Source organism: Anas acuta, chromosome 2 (assembly GCF_963932015.1).
Source record: "Anas acuta chromosome 2, bAnaAcu1.1, whole genome shotgun sequence".
NCBI classification, from domain to species: domain Eukaryota; kingdom Metazoa; phylum Chordata; class Aves; order Anseriformes; family Anatidae; genus Anas; species Anas acuta.
In genome coordinates, this window is record NC_088980.1 from 12,048,346 (window position 1) to 12,061,067 (window position 12,722).

The window sequence follows — 12,722 nt, forward strand, 5'->3', positions numbered from 1 at the left end:
ATGTGAAAAGGAAATTCATGCACAGTAATTTTGTACTGAATGGGCATTCCATCAAATTTAAAAGTCTTCTAACAAAACCACTCTGATACAGTTTTCCCTTCGCTGTTTCATCAATGAATGAACAGTTCAGATGAATCAGTTCAGAATGATAAATGGCGAGAAATCTACTTTATACCAACTTGATGCATTAGTGAGAGATTACCAAAGTTAGATTACTGAATAACTAACTCTTGGCTCCGTGGTATAGAGAGAGCTCCATGGAGCTCCGCTGGCCAGAGCCAAGCAAATAAGTGATGCTGGTTGTATTGCTGGAGCAGTTTGCTCCTGATGGATGGACCCCATGGTACGGAGCCGTGTAGGCGCAGTTCTTGAAGAGCTGCTGCCTGTGGGCAGCCCCTGCAGGCTCAGTTCGGGAAGGATGGCATCCTGTGGGAGGGACCCCATGGGGAGCAGGGGCAGAGAATGACTGTGAAGGAGTGGTGGAGATGAAGTGTCAGGGACTGAGCACAGCCCCTTATTCCCTTGTGCTGTTCAGGGGGAAGATGTAAAATATGGGAGGTTGGGAAGGGGGAGGTGTTTTTAGTTTGCTTTTAGTTTCTCACTGTTCTAATCTGTTAATGATACATTATTTTAATTTCCCTGTGTTGAGTCTGTTCAACCTGTGACAATAATTTGTGCTCAGGTGGCCAAGAAGGCCAACAACATCCTGGCTTGCATAAGAAGCAGTGTGGCCAGCAGGTCTAGGAAAGTGATCGTCCCCCTGTACTCGGCTCTGGTGAGGCAGCACCTCGAGTACTGTGTTCAGTTTTGGGCCCCTCGCTACAAGAAGGACATTGAGGTGCTCGAGTGTGTCCAGAGAAGGGCGACGAAGCTGATGAGGAGTCTGGAGAACAAGTCCTACGAGGAGCAGCTGAGGGAGCTGGGGTTGTTCAGCCTGGAGGAAAGGAGGCTCAGAGCCGACCTTATCGCTCTCTGTAGGTACATTAAAGGAGGCTGTAGCGAGGTTGGGGTTGGTCTATTCTCCCACATGCCTAGTGACAGGACGAGGGGGAACGGGCTAAACGTTGCACCAGGGGTGTTTTAGGTTGGCTATTAGGAAGAACTTCTTTACTGAGAGGGTTGTGAGGCATTGGAATGCTTTAGTGGAGGACTTGTTAGTGTTAGGTCGGAGGTTGGACTCGATGATCTTGAGGTCTCTTCCAACCTAGACGATTCTGTGATACTGTGATTACATAGATACGAAATAATTCCACTCTCATTGCTGTTGGAAATGTAACAGCAGCAAAAAGCACAAATCATTTCTTCTTTTCCCTGTAGTAAATATGAGGAAAAGTTATGGTAACTGTGTATTTTATATACTTCTAAATGCTCAGTGGGTAAGTATGTGTGAAATACATATTGCTGTGGTCTAGAAAAACTACAAAAGATACATGTGGCTGTGAATTTCCTAACACACATTAAACTGTGGAGATTACCTAAGCAGCACTGAAAATATAGACTTTGGTGGTTATGCCACAGGTCTCAGTTCCAGCTTTCATCCTATGTAAGGAGCTCAGAGGAGCTGAGAAGGACAGGGGGAAGTGGACTTGACATGTTTTGAAGATGGCATGAGCAGAAATGCATGATGTTGCTTCTTCTGGAGAAAGTCTATGCTTCCTGGGCAGAAAGCTGACCCTGGGTTCCTGCACACAGCCCTACTGCAGCCAGACAGACTTGAAAGACCCTTGCTTTACTTTTATTCTACATTAATTCCAACTTTCCAAAGATGTCCTCTATCCGACCTCAGAGATGAACAATTTTCTTTGCTGCTTCTTTTCTACATGGTTGCCTGGAAACTCAGTCTCCTTAAGAATCTTGCTGATTAAAGTGTGGTTGCAATCTGGTCATTTGAAGACCCTGTTCTGTCACTTAGACAGAAATACTCAGTAAAAATAAATAAATAAATAAAAGTAAAATAAAATAAAATAAAATAATAAAATAAAATAATAAAGTAAATAGTTTTAATGTGCCTTCTTTAACAGAGTTATGTAGAGACAGTTACCTAGAAAAAAAAAAAAAACAACACAGTGATTTATAGATTCTTCCCTTATTTCAATAAATATACTAAATGGGAAATGAAGTTTAGTGATTTTAACTCACCATTTGTATTATTGTACAAAGCAGCACTTAATATTCTTATTATATGTAGGTCTTGTTTAGTAGCTGCTTCCAGAATTAGGCACAAACCTTTCCCAGAGTGAGAACATCACATGCAAATACATACATTGCAACCCTGTTTTCTCATGGTTGTCACAAGTTCCACTTTTGATATTATGCTTGGAAAAAAGCTGTGACACAATATATCATACCATGATATGACCAGCATTGTGTTTCTTCCTTTCCAGATCATATAGTTTAGAAAGAGAAAAACTTCTTGCTGGTCTGTGTCTGCTGCCAGCTTTGCTCTTTTTTTTTTAGAATTACAGCATGTTTAGCAGTAAATATGGTAAGAATTAGAATCTAATAAACCAATAGACAGCATGCAAAGTTACTGTAAACCTACAGGAACATGCCACCATCAGAGAAAAAATAAATAAATCAAACTCCCATGCAAATAAGACAAAACATGATAAATACATGATTTAAAAATTGTCAGGAAGTAGTTTTCCAAAAATATAAAATTCTCCTCCTTTGCCTGTGGAATAGAAAAAAAGTATTTACAAAAATAAATTCCAGTCAATCTCTGAAGGTAAGACAGTTTGCTGAAAAATTGATTGTATGATACATTTCCCAAGTTTAATGAAATTGAAAATTATATCTCATAAATCTTTCCTGATAGATAAAATATCTGAATTGTTAAGAAAATATAGGTTCTCCAGAAACTGAAAGGACTTAATATATACTTAACAAATATTTCTAGTCATTTATTATATATTCTATGTTATATATATATAATATATATATATTATATATATTATACTAGTTTGATATGAAGAACCTAAAATTTCATAACCTGGCTTGGCATCTAAATTGTTCTTTGGTTGTTTTTGCTTTATGCAGAATAAGAACAGTAATTGCACTGACAGAAATGGCTAAGTTTTTCCAAGTCATTACTTATATATCCCTTGTTTTTTCAATTAGTCATAACTTTTTGAAAGCTTTGAATTTTTCTCCAGCAATTATTCAGTCATTTCTGTATTACAGAGAGGCAAATAAAATAACCTTCCAATTTCAGTTCATTTTAAGGCTTCTTTTTTGCTTGCATATAACTCAGAAAACTGAATTGTTACAAATCAAAGTGCATAAGGTTGTAGTCTTTCTATTCTTATCCAGCAATACCTAATGTATGCATATGATTTTAACATGTTATTGAATAAAGACAGACCTGAGGACAAAGGAAAATAACTCAAACTAACAAACTGAAAATTTTGCTGAAGTGAAATTTTGTTCAACTAAAGATTTTGTTAAATTTCTTTGCTAGGAAAAATATAGTATAACTGCAGTTACTATTTGCAGAAATTCAGTATCAGATTTGTTTTCTCACTTATTTGTTTCTAGTACTGTAGCTTTATATACATATATATATATATACATACCTATGAAATTACCTATGAAATTTCTTTCTCAAAAGAAAATAATTACATGTGTGAAGTTGAGCTGAATGTCTAGCCTTGCTTCCAACACAATAAACATATAAATTGCAGATAAGTAGGAGTTGTCCTCCCGCTGAAAATGGTGCAAAGTGGATTACTTTCTCTTTCAGAAAGAGACATAGATTTTGCAGTTTCCTTGTCACCATTCCTTTTATCCCAAAGTAAGGGTCACTAATTCTCCTCCCCAGGCAGAGCAACAAGTAATGGAAATGAATAATGTGATAACAAGTCAAGACAGCAAAATGATAGAGGTCAGTTTCTTTCTGGTTTCTTTGTGTTCAGATAACATGTAATAATCTCTTTTTTCAATGTTATACACAATTACATGTTTACCTGTCTTACTGATGAGATAGATACTGAAAGTCAGACACTTAAATAAGCTTTATGCCATCTGGTATAAACACTTATGCATCTTTTCTTTAGATACTGAAGAGTCTTAGCAAGCAGTAGACAGACTGGAAAATATTGGGAAAATATATGTTGCCTTCTAGGTGAGAAGACAGAACTCATCTTTTCCTCTTCTTTTTTACTTTTTATTTATTATTCTAATTAACTGTGTTACTGATATTAATCTTAGAAGGTGTTAAGCAATAAAATTACACAGCCCTTAAAAGAAAGTGAAAAAAACAAATCAGCAACAATATATTGTAATCTGACAAAATCTCCTATACACATAGAATGCTTCTTTTCATCAATAGAACTTTTGGAGTTTTTAACACAAGTTGCCTGATTTCACGACCCAGGATACAAAAAAGAGGTGGCATGTGTAGGAAATGAATAGTATAATGAAGTGAGAAAACAATCCCATGGCACTGAGTGATTGGTATTAGTCAGTCTTCAGAAAACTAAATATAGAAAGGTTCAGAGGATTAAATCTGCAGTAACTGAGGGTGTCTAAAGAGGTTATGAAATGAACATAAAGTTTAATTAATTCGATAGATGAGGAACTGCTTAATAGCATAATTACTTGAATTTATTGGAGATATTTCATAATATGTGAGAAATGAACACTAACTCTGGAGTTACTGAACTGTATAGTTCACTCCTTACTACAGAATAAATTATTCATTTAATTATAAATAATTATTATACTCTTAATTATTTTTATTCTGTGATTTTTATTTTTTTTTAAATATGTGTGCTCTGGTGTACGTCTCTTAAACAGAATAAACCTCCTCATGTTGTGGAAAAAGTTATGCAGTATTTACTTTCTAGAAATACATATAACACCTGAGTGTGTTATAACACACATATATAACACAAGTGTTATAAATGTTGAGTGTGGGGACATTATTGCAGTTCTAACCTGTGGTGAAGAATCCCTCTACATTTACACAAAAATGAGAACAGATTTATGATGTACCACGTCTTTTCCTGTGAGGTAATACAATTTAATTACCGTAGAAAACTAAATCAAAAGTACAGTCTTAGCTCAACAGAAAAATACATGGCAAAACTGGGTTCCCATGAGCTATATTTTACTGTAAATACAGCAATATACATGTAGCTATAAAACTCAAGTGCCACCCGGTTTCTGTTTGCTTTTATATACAGAACACACTAAGCATCATAATTTCACATTGCTCCTTAGGTATGATGGTATGATACACTAATTTTTCTTCCTCTTACATGTGTCAGATTTTCAAAATTACCATCTCTACTTCATTTCTGCTTCTATCCTTTTTTCAGTATTATCTGAAAGCCCCTGGTTCAGATCAGGTTCTCTCCTTCCTACTGAGGTTGTAAAAACAGTGTTTTTTTTTTTTTGTTTTTTTTTTTTTGTTTTGTTTTTTTGTTTTTTTGTTTTTTTGTTTTTTTTTTTTTTGAATAATAAATTAGTCATGTTATCTGGAAGAAGTTTGTGATTGGACAGGATTTTCTGAGCTTAAAGTTCATTTCAGATGTCTGTTCTGGCGATTCTTGTGCTTAATATAACAGAGGTTTTGTTACAGTTACTCTTCCTCAACTGAGATGCAGAAAATTCTTTGGGATCTTTAAAGTTTTGGACTTGGTCACTGTGTGATTAGAAGAATGTTGAATTAAGAAACTAAGAAGTGTTGAATTAAGAAACTTTCTGAAGGATCAAGGGGCTAAAAGAAACATAAAAATACCTGGTGATGTGATCAGTAGTATTTTATTCTTACTTTTACAGCTGTATGAATCGATATGTCTGTCCCCAAACTTGAAGAAAGTTTTGTGGGCATTGCCAATCTACATAGTTTGTTGTCAGAAAGAAAGAGAGAAAGAAAGAAAAAGAAAGAAAGAAAGAAAGAAAGAAAGAAAGAAAGAAAGAAAGAAAGAAAGAAAGAAAGAAAGAAAGAAAGAAAGAAAGAAAGAAAGAAAGAAAGAAAGAAAGAAAGAATTACTATCATTTTCAAAGCACTTATATGCCTACTCCATTTAAAAATGGACTAAAATCCCTAGGTTACTTTGAAGAAAAATGTACTTTGTATTGAATAGGTGGTGACACACATTAACATACAGAGGTGCCTAAACTGAGCAGTAATCTACATGTATCCTCACAAAGAAATGCTTTTACATTTCTTTGGATCCTTGGAAGGATGGTTTTGCCTTCCTTTATTCAGAGATGTTGTCCCTTTGATAAAGGATGTAGCTCTGTCCACAGATCTAACTGCCCATCAAAAAGCTTCAATCTTTTTGGAATGAGACTGTCTCTTTGTACTTTATGGATTACAAGCTAACATCAAAAGATTTATTATTTTATTTTATTTTATTTTATTTTATTTTATTTTATTTTATTTTATTTTATTTTATTTTATTTTATTTTATTTTATTTTATTTTATTTTATTTTATTTTATTATTTCATTTCATTTCATTTCATTTCATTATTTATTTAATTTAATTTAATTTAATTTTTTATTTTATTTTATTTTATATTATTGATGATGTCAGTATTAAGTCAGAGAATTATTATAACGAAATCAGCATAGATTTGCATATCCAACAGTGTTTTGACCTTTCTATTGTATCTCGTGTCTGACGTTCAGAAATCTTGTATATTGGAAGCAAATGATCAATGTTTTTTTTACCGTAGTAAATGAAGAGATAAGGTGGCAATGGCACAGAATAAAACTATTCAGATGCCTGTGGTATTAACTTATAATAAGACACTTATGTAATTCTTCATTTCTGCATTTATTCTAATGCATTATAATAAATAAAAATAAATAAAAATAAAATGTATGCTGACAATTGATGATGTTCTTGTCAGATATACATTTTAACATTACATGAATTGACCTACCAATGTGGATATTCTGCTATTCTGCTGTGAGCTTTGAATCAGATCTTGCAAACTTCATATCTCAGACTTTATATATCAAGACAACTGGAATAGAAGTCAATATGTGCCTTGGCAGCCAGGAGGGACAGTTGCATCCTGTAGTGCGTCAAGCACAGCATTACTAGCCAGTCTCAGAATGGGATTGCTGCTGTAGCCTCAGTTCAAGTACTGTGTACAGTTTGAGGCCCCACAATATAAGAAAGATGTTAAACTATTAGACAGAGTCCAAAGGAGGGCTAAAAGGAAAGACATATGAGGAGAAGCTGAGATCCCTTGGTTTATTCAGCCAGAGGAGGCTGAAGGGAGGCCTCAAGGCAACCTGCAGCTCTCTCACAAGGGGAGTGGAGGGGCAGGTGCTGAGCTCTGCTTTCTGGGGACAGCAACAGGACCCTAGGAAATAGCATGGAGCTGGGACAGGGGAGGGTCAGGCTATGCGTTAGGGAAAGGTAGCCGGGCACTGGAACAAGCTACCCAGGGAAGTGGTCACTATACTGAACTTGCTGGAGTTCAAGAAGTTGTTGAACAACACTCCCAGGCATATGGCCTGATTTTTGGATAGCCCTGTGTGGAGCCAAGAGCTGGAATCAATGATCCTTTGGGTTCTTCCAACTCAGCATATTCTATGACTCTGTTATTCTACATCTGAAAAACTACAATTTATTTAAAATAATAGTGAGAAGAAGCTGAACAATCCAAATATATAACTGTGATTTAACAGTATTTAAAATAAATTTAAAAAAATGTATGTAGTTTGTGGATCATATTTTTCAGCCACTTTAAGGTCCTTTTCTCCCTTATTACAAAGGAGCCATAATTCAGATGCAAATGCTTAGTGGAGAGCTCATTTTCATAGAGGGGGCAGGAATCATACTTCACCTGATCCTTGCTCACAGAAGTTCAGGAAGAAAAGCAGAAGAAATCATTTATCCTTCAGTGGTACCCAGATCCACTGAGACACTCAAAAATACATGAAATAACTGTATTGATAATTCCTCCAGGAGAAGTCCTCTCAGTTGGGGAAATGGTGGTGCATCTCTCTCTCTCATTTGGCACAGAGCTCCGGAGTAGTATAAATTCCAGCCAACTGAATAGGATTGATTCTTATCAGAAAAATATGTTTCAACACAAATTGTATTACCCAGAAACTTAAAATTTTGAATACATTCTGGAGCAAAAATCTCATTCCTCTACTCCCCAAACTGTAATAGCTGCAGCTGATAAGTATTCACCTCCTATAAATAGTACAATTCCCAAGTGATTCAAGGATATTTAAAAAGATCAGTCACAACCCCTTGAATAAAATACTTCATATCCTTAGTTTTTAAACCCAGTTCTCGATCCATTATCATCAAGATTAATCAACCAATATTCGGATATGAGGAAATACTAAGGAGTCATAATTGCACAATGTTAATCAACGACAGGAAGACTGATGAGAAAATTGAATAAAGGGAGGAGAGGTTTTTCAGATTATTTTTTTTTTCCAAACATTTATGCAGACCAATTTTCATTTGCCTATGTGACCTAACTAAACATGTGATGAATGTTTTCAAATTATAATGAGTCAACAAGAGGAACACGAATAAATTAAACAATAGCTTAAAGTAAACTGCTAATGCTTATTTAGAATAAGTTTTCCACAGAAAAACTGGACTCATGATCTCTCTTACCTCAGGTTATATTAATCATATATGAATTATCTGTCAGATTTTTGCTGTCATATTCTATGTCAATTACTATGTTAATCTTTCTGTAAGAACAAATCTTTTTATGTGTTTAACAGTTGGTAAAGCTTTTAGGTAATATATATATATATATAGTTCTAAAATCCTTTTTTTATTGTTAATTCTGATGTACTTTTGTATTCTCACACGCATCCTGAGTCACGAGGAGTTGATCTTTGGTGCCTCCTGAAGGAGAGCATTTGAGGAAATATGCTATTGTCCTTAAAACCTTGACCCAGACAATCTCAGATCAAGGAAGACAGGATACCTTACAGAGTAAATGCTCCAAATATGACAGCAATTAAGATTTTTAAAATAAAATTGAATCTAGAAAAGGTCTTAAATATATAAATTTTCTGGAGAAAAATATATATGTATATTTTTCATAATAAAAATAATTCCTATATTTACAACTGTTAATATATTTTACTTGCCTAATTCCAGCACCATCTTTCATATTCTATACTTCTATACTACTAAAATATTAACATTGAACAAAAATATTGGGATATGCTATTGGCGTGGTTCCTACAGCAGATTTCAGTAATTGTCCTTTAAAAATGTAAATAGTGTATATGAATATCAAATGATACCTCTGATCGTCTTTTCCAAGTTCATTGTAAAACAAACTAATTTCCATTCAATGGCAGAATAACAAATTTAAGATATACTTTTGATTAATAATATAACTAAAACCACATTCGCCCAAACTTGAGATTCCCACTCCAGAAAATAGTGAATATGTTTAACTTTGAGCTTGTAAGTATGTTCCGTGAGAAGTGGGTTGACTGATAGTGTGTGAGTTTTTACATTTGTGAAATCACCTTGGTTATAGCTAAATTCTAATTTTTTCCATTAACTGGTCATCTAGATGTTCACATCAGAGATCTAGCAAGGATGTACCAGAGTTTCCTGCTGGTGTGCTGACCTCCTTTTTTCTCCAAAGGAAACCAAGTCAGCTGTGAAGATGGACCATGACTGAGTCATCCTGTCAAGGAGTTAAGAAGGGGATGCAGCACAAATTACAGGATTTGAGTAGATTAAGCGTATGTACTGACTATTCATCGATGGATGTTTTTACATGCTTCAAGCTAAGTGTTTAAATATTTTGCTGATCTGGCAACTGCAGACAATCATTTTTTCTGGAAATATTTTCCAGGTCTTTTGAATAGCAACTAGAGAAAATGAATATCTTTTCTGTCTCTCAATTTTTCACGTCAAGGGTTTATTTTTCTATGCCACATCTGTCTGCTCAATATTTTGTGAAAACAATGCTTAGTTTTTAAATATTCAGATTTTATTCCATTGATTACTGACATTCCAAATAGAACTCTGGAACAGAACAGTACTGTTTCATGGTTTACATTTCCAAGTTTCTGTGCAGTTCTGCAGCATACGTGTATTTCTTTGCATGCTCAAAACTAGACTATCAAAATATAATGCCAATTTAAGCCACAACCATTATTTATATTAGTAGTGAAGGAGGAAAAACGTAGTGGTAAATTAATCTTTGTGCAGCAAAGAACTCCTTAAAATAGGTTTTCACCATGCATAGTAATGAACTATTGCTATCTCTCCTCAACAGACATCTTTAAATAACTATGTCCAAAGTTGTTTAAAATCCTTTTCCTAGAATTTCAGTAATGCAAGGAAGACTGATTCCTCACTTATAACACTGATCAACAAACCTCCCTTTTTATCTTCTGCTTAATATAGGGAACTCATGAATCAGCTGTGACTTTTACATGCCTTCCCTTTGACCTTCACACAGATAATCGTAATAACGCTGGGCTGCTGAGAATCAATCAGTTTTCATAAAGGCAGCAGCCTTCAGATTAATCTCATATTATTAATTCTGCAAGTTAAAAAGACAAGCAGAAAGACAAGATGGCTTTCAGTGCTATTTACTTCCCTAAAAATATTTCCTGTGGATAATAAACAAACAAATTTCCAATCTGGTGAAGCCGTAAATTTGCAGCTTTCATGAAAATTAATTTAAATGGATGTGACTGTGAGGTTGGGATTGTAAAGATTAGGGAGACTCCTGTAGTTATAATTGCCTGTTCAGTTCATCTGCTGCTCTGTCACTCAAGAGTGGCACAGCTGCATTAACAACTCTAATCATAATCTAATTCTCAGATCAAATTCCCATCTTCAATATATCCTTTAATAAAGCTTCCATACCCCATCTTTTAGCCTTAATTATTGCTTCCTGTCTCCCCTGACAACCAAATTAAAAGGTACATGCTGCAGCTCTATAATAAAAAATAGCACAGATACAACTACTGTACTGCAAATTCACACTAACCTTGTGAAGGTTGGATGGCTTGTGATAACTAGATTTCTTACTGATAGTGCAAACACTAGAAGATAAGAAATACAATTTTATAATCATGTATTGATTTTTCTTTTTTCCTGCTAATATGGAAAATTACCTGGGCAAGTTTTAGATTAGCAAAGTGAGAAAAGACAATTTTATAGGAAAACTGTCTAGATCCCAACATGTAGACTGTTTCGCTTCTTAAAGCTGGAGTTCTTAACATGTCAGTTGTTGACAGAAAACATTATACTAGTTAAAGTTAAATCCCTCTGCACAAGAACTGAGATGCCAAGTCAGCAAGATATTTAATCAGGCTTTAGCAAATAAATAATCTGAAGTCCACAACATGGTTGACATGTTTTAAGTTAGCAAATTCTAAAGTACTAAAGTACTTTTTGGGTAACCCAAACATTTGCTGTCTTGTTGATATATTCTTTCATCTGTTGTAATGAGCAAATGAAGATCTTAATGAACGAGTTAAACTTCTGTCTGTGCAAATGTAACAAGATGGCATGTCAACATTTCTGAGCTAGAAATACATTTCCATGAAATTTCAATAATGTACTAATACAGTCATTGCTAAGGTCGGAAAATTAATAGAAAATTAAAATGATGGGACAAGTATAGGCAAAAAGAGATAGAGAGAGTGATGATTGTTGGTGTAGACAAGGGAGAAGAAAAAAACAAATATTACAATATTGCAGCTAACTTAGGAAAGTTTTGAATAGAACAACACATAATGGTGTTGAGGTGATTTTCAAATGTAACCATGGTTTTCAAGGGCAGTAAGCAAATTCTGCTGGGAAATGGTTTCACAGATAAGAGGGGCCTGCAAGAATGCCAAAACTTTAAACATGGTAGATTTTAATTATCCTGATACCAGTATTGATTTTGGTAAGAACAGTTTCAGGGCTAAGGAAAAAAATCTGTTTGAGAAAGTAGCAAAGGATTTATTTTCCAAGCAATGTGCTGACCAGTTCTAGTGGCTTGGGGCTATCTTGTGAGTGAATGGAATCTTGAATAAACTGGGACGTGGGAGACAACTTAATGTGAGGAAAAAAAAAAAAAAAAAAGGAAAAAAAAGTTCAGTGAAATGTGAGGGGTTTATCATTTAAATGAATATAATCTGCATAGCTCTGACCTAGAAAAGAATGTGCTTAGTCATTCATTCTTAGGATATCTAAAAGTGAGAAATAAAATATATTGCATAACATTATAGGTTACCTCTGAAAATGTAGAAATTTGTTCTGTACCTAGGTTCCTGTTGTCATAAAACAAGATTAAACAAGTAATCTGAAGCAAACCAACATTTAAAATGTCAGTTGAACTGGATCTTATTTGTCTGCTGGCCTTGGATACAGCCACCAGTTTTGCTACTGGCAAAATTTTTAACTTACTACTGATCAACACAAAATATTCCTCTTTTGTTGTTTTCATATTTTGAGACTTGAAGCATGACAATGTTGAAGCATACAATATTTTTTTTCCTTAAAGAAAGAATAAATAACCATGAATAACATGTAAGACAGGTGTAAATACAACACTTTTTAGTCATAAAACCAAAGTGAGGAGAAATATTTCAGTAATTCTACATCTATTTGCATCTGAAAACTATATGATTACTCATAGAATTTTTATGAAAAACATAAAACATCTTGCCAGATCTGAAGTTGTAGTGCTGTACCAGGGTCAGTATTTGCAAAAGCTCTTAAATGAACCTTTTTTGAACATGAGTCCTTTC